Below are 4,434 nucleotides of genomic sequence, written 5' to 3'. Positions count from 1 at the left end.
GGCTCTCCACGGAGCAGAGAGCCCGATGCGGGGCTTGATCCAAGGCCCCCAGGATCATGACCTGAGCCGAAGGCAGAGGCTCTAACCCACTGAGCCAACCGGGTGCCCCGCAAATTTCCATTTCTGTACCAATTTTCAAGAGTCCAGAGATTTTGAAAAAACTGTTTTACAGGACATACTGTGATCTGAGATCTAAGTGTGAACTTTTAGGAGCATTTTTTAAAGATTTTATTTATTTATTTGAAAAACAGAGATCACAAGTAGGCAGAGAGTCAGGCAGAGAGAGAAGGGGGAAGCAGTCCCTCTGCTGAGCAGAGAGCCCCATGCGGGGCTCGATCCCAGGACCCTGAGATCATTATCCCAGGACCCTGAGATCATTACCAGAGAAGAAGGCAGAGGCTTTAACCCACTGAGTCACCCAGGCACCCCTTTAGGAGCATTTTTAAGTATACGGCCATCAACTCCCTATTTTGGTTAGAATTTCCAATAGTGTTTCCCATCCAGTGACTGGGAGCCTTTGGAAGAAAACTAGGAGAAGTCTGATCACTAAATTTTGCCCCAGCATAATTTTCCTTTTGGTTCACTTCAGTTAGAAATGCTGATTTCCTCAAATGTGTATTTTTAATGTTCTCAGTATTTTTAAAAGGCTTTCTTTTTTTCCTGCTTCTGGAGTTGTCAGATGAAGCAGAATCCTGCCAAAAGTTATTTTCATTTCTTTTTGAATAGTGATTTTGGTTAGTGGTAAGTTATATTTGCTTTTCTGTCTGCTTATCTTTGGCTGTTCACACAAGTGTATACCATGAACAAACTGGACATAGGGAATGGCAATTTTATCCAATTTTCCCATTTTTTAATGTAAAACCTCTCTTCTAAACGAGGGTTGGCTGGGCGCGGCGGGCAGCAGCTGCCCAGGGAAAAGGGCTCACTTCCTCAATTTGGGTTGCTGCTGTAGGACTGGACCGGGGGCTAAATTGGCCAGCTGGTGTGGGACTTCCTGTGCTGCGCTAGGCCGGTTGAGGGGCTCTGCCCACCCTCCAGGACTGGCCAGTGCCCATGGTACTGATGGAAGCGGCTGGCCCCAACCCTCTTCTTCCACCGCTTCTTTTGCGCTGCCTGAGGCGTACCTCCCACTGGAGCTAGAATACAGCTGGACAGAGCTGCAGGGGCACGAGACTGTGGGGTCAGCCCGGGACCATCTCACCCTAGGAAGCGAGAGAGGTAAAGGGTGCCGGGCAGTGACCAGAGGTCCAGGATTCAGGGTCCTGGTGGCGGGTCCATGGCCACCATCAGGAGGGCCCCGAAGTAACCATGGGTGGGAAAGGCCAGGGACACCAGGCAGCCACCCAGACAAGCAGCTCCCACTGTGCTGCAGGACAGAGATGACAGTCCTAGTGATGAGGGGACAGAAGGCTGGCTGAGAACAAAGCGAAAGCTGATACCTTTCAACCCCCCATCCCCCACCCCCTACCCAGCCACTCCTGGGTGGGACATATGTGACGTTCTTTAGGAATCTCCCACCCATCTTAATGTTAATACCTTGCTAGAGGGCAAAAGGACTTTGGTATTGGAAAGGCCTCTCATATCCAGTATCTTGCAGGTCCTCTTTAGCATATGAAAGTTCTATTGAAACCTCCCTTTTCCTTACTTCCCCCACCCCCATGGTACAAAACCTGCTACCTCTCACAACCCCAGGCAGCAGCTCGTCCTGCCCAGGAGTCCTGTCCCTCTGCTTTAATAAACCACCATTTTGCACCAAAGATGTCTCCAGTATTCTTTCTTGGTCATCGGACCTCACCCCACCGAACCCAACCTATATTCTAGAACTTCATCACTAGCTCCAGGAGAAAGCTCAGCAGGGAGAGAAGGGAGAGGCGAAGTCTGAGACCACCCCCAGCAGGGCTGCTAAGAGAGCCCAAGGGGAGGGCAGACCGCAGTTCTGGCACTGGGGGAGAGGCAAATCTGTTTCTACAGTCCTTGTTTCCAAAATCTGTTTGTCTGCTATAAACATTTCCCAGCTTTCATTTGTTTTCCCTTTGTATGGAGTATCTTCCACTCTAAGGCTCTTATAAACAGCATCTTTTTTTTTTTTTTTATCCCATTTAGCCACTGTTTGTCTTTCTAAAGTCCAATTTACTCCATTTGCATTTAAATAATCACTAATAAGCCTGTACTTACTGCTTTTTTGTTAATTGTTTTCTGGATGTTTTGTACTTTCTAACTCTTGTTTTATTGTTCTGCTCTCTCTTTGTGGTTTGATATTTTTATTTAGTTAGTGGTATACTTAGAGTCCTTTCTATCTTTTAGGATTTTGCTTTGATGTTACAATGAGTCTTACCTGTAACAACTGGTATGTATAACAGACTACATAAGTTAATAACAACATAAATTTGAATATATTCTGAATCTCTATATTTGGTTTATTCCTCCATATTTTTTTGTTTTTGATGTTACCCTTTACATCCTTTTACCTTGCATATTTCTCAACAAAGTATGTAGTTCTAGTTATTCTCGCTACATTTTTCATTTAAACTTCATACTTGACTTACAAGTGATTAATTCACTATTTTTTCTATATAGTAACCTTTCCTAGTGACATTTACACTTACATTTTTTTTCTTTTGTTACAAATTATAATCCTTCTTTCAGCTTAAATAGTCTGTATATAATTTATTGTAAGGCCAGTCTAGTGATGATAATTTTTTTCCACTTTCGCTTGAGGATACTTTTTGTATCTCCTTCAAAGATAATTTTTTCCACTTTCACTTGAAGATACTTTTTATATCTCCTTCAATTCTGAAGGACAACATTTCTGGATAGAGTATTTTTTGTTGGAAATTTTTCTTTTTTTCCTTGCACTTTGAGTATATTATGCTACTCTTTGGGGGCATGTCAAGTTTCTGCTAAAAAGTCAACCTATAGTCTTTTGGGGGTTTCCTTACCACAAATTATTTTTCTCTTGCTGTTTTTAAGATTCTCGGCCTTTAACTCTTGGCAATTTAAGCACAATGTCTTTGTGAGAGCCTTTTTGGGTTTATCTTATTTAGAACTCTGAACTTCCTGGATCTGGATGTCAGTTTCCTTCCTCACATTGGGAAGTTTAAGATATTATTTCTTCAAATAAGTTTTCTGCCCATTTTGTCTTTCTCTTTTCCTTTTGGGAATCCCTATAAAGTAAATGTTGGCTTTCTTCATGTTGTTCCATAAATCCTTTAAGCTATTTTAACTCTTTCTTAATCTTTTTTTTTTTTAAGATTTTATTTATTTATTTGACAGATCACAAGTAGGCAGAGAGGCAGGCAGAGAGAGAAGGGAGGAAGCAGGCTCCCTGCTGAGCAGACAGCCCGATGCGGGGCTCGATCCCAGGACACTGGGATCATGACCTGAGCCAAAGGCAGTGGCTTTAACCCACTGAGCCACCCAGGCGCCCCTCTTAATCTTTTTTTTTGTTCTCTTTCTGCTCTGATTGAATGAGTTCCACTGCCATGTTTTCAAACTCATTACTCTTTTCTTCAGCTTCATCTAGACTGCTCTTGAAACCCTCTATTGTATTCTTTCAGTGCAGTTATTCTATTCTTCAACTTTATGATTTCTGTTTGGTACTTCTTCATATTCTCTATCTCTTTATTGAAATTCTCACTTTGTCTTGAATCGAATTTTTCAGTTCATTGAATCAAAGTGATTGTTCATCTGGCCTCTGAGGATCTTTATGAACTCCCTTATCAGGTTTATTAGTTATCTCCATTTCATTAAGGTATTTTCTGAGGTTTTTAAAATCTTTTTTGGGAACATATTCTTTTATATTGTTTTTCATTTTTATTTAATATCTGTGTTTGTTTCTGTGTACTAGATAAAGCAGCCCTTTTCCGTAGTCTTATGAGGAATGGCCTCATGTAGAAGGTGAATCTTAATATTCAACCTTGCCCTAACTTTGGTTGTCTCTCAAACCACTGTAATTGTCCAAGCAGTTTACTTTGATTTACTGGCTCTCAGTAGCTGGGGATATGCGAAGACTACTCGGTGTGCCAAAGGAGAGAATCTCAGTGAGAACCTTGCTTCAGGCTAACTGAAAACTGGACCCTCATGCATTGTCTTTTAAGGTATGCAAATATTCTTTCAAAGAAAGACTTAAGAAGGATGTTTTCCTCTCTCTTCTGCACTAATTTCTGAGGTGATAGCCAGTTATGAACTATTTGTTTGCTACCATCTTGTTAAACATGTGAACACAGGCCCCACTAACCATCTGAACCAGGCTATTAAAGGATGTGTCCTCTGGGAGGCACCCACAAAAACTGTGTCACCCACTGTCCACACAAACTCCTTTCTTGAAGACACTGGTAACCTGAGGCAGAGCAGAAAGAGAACATGAAGATGGTGTCTACTGGCCTTCCCAGTTTCTGGATGTGTGTTTAATTAATATATGTTTAATCCCTAGAT

At 41.9% G+C, this 4,434-nt stretch overlaps 1 pseudogene across 1 annotated transcript; it reads right to left on the bottom strand.

The window, feature by feature from the left end:
- Nucleotides 1–401: 401 nt before the first annotated feature.
- On the bottom strand, nt 402–1,254 carry LOC308342687 (proline-rich nuclear receptor coactivator 1-like; annotated as a pseudogene). Its single transcript has one exon. The product of its transcript is annotated as a proline-rich nuclear receptor coactivator 1-like (transcript).
- Nucleotides 1,255–4,434: the final 3,180 nt, after the last annotated feature.

The sequence above is a fragment of the Martes martes genome (genome assembly GCF_963455335.1).
Source record: "Martes martes genome assembly, chromosome: 5".
Classification (NCBI taxonomy): Eukaryota; Metazoa; Chordata; class Mammalia; order Carnivora; family Mustelidae; genus Martes; species Martes martes.
This window is presented reverse-complemented; position numbering and strand designations above follow the sequence as displayed.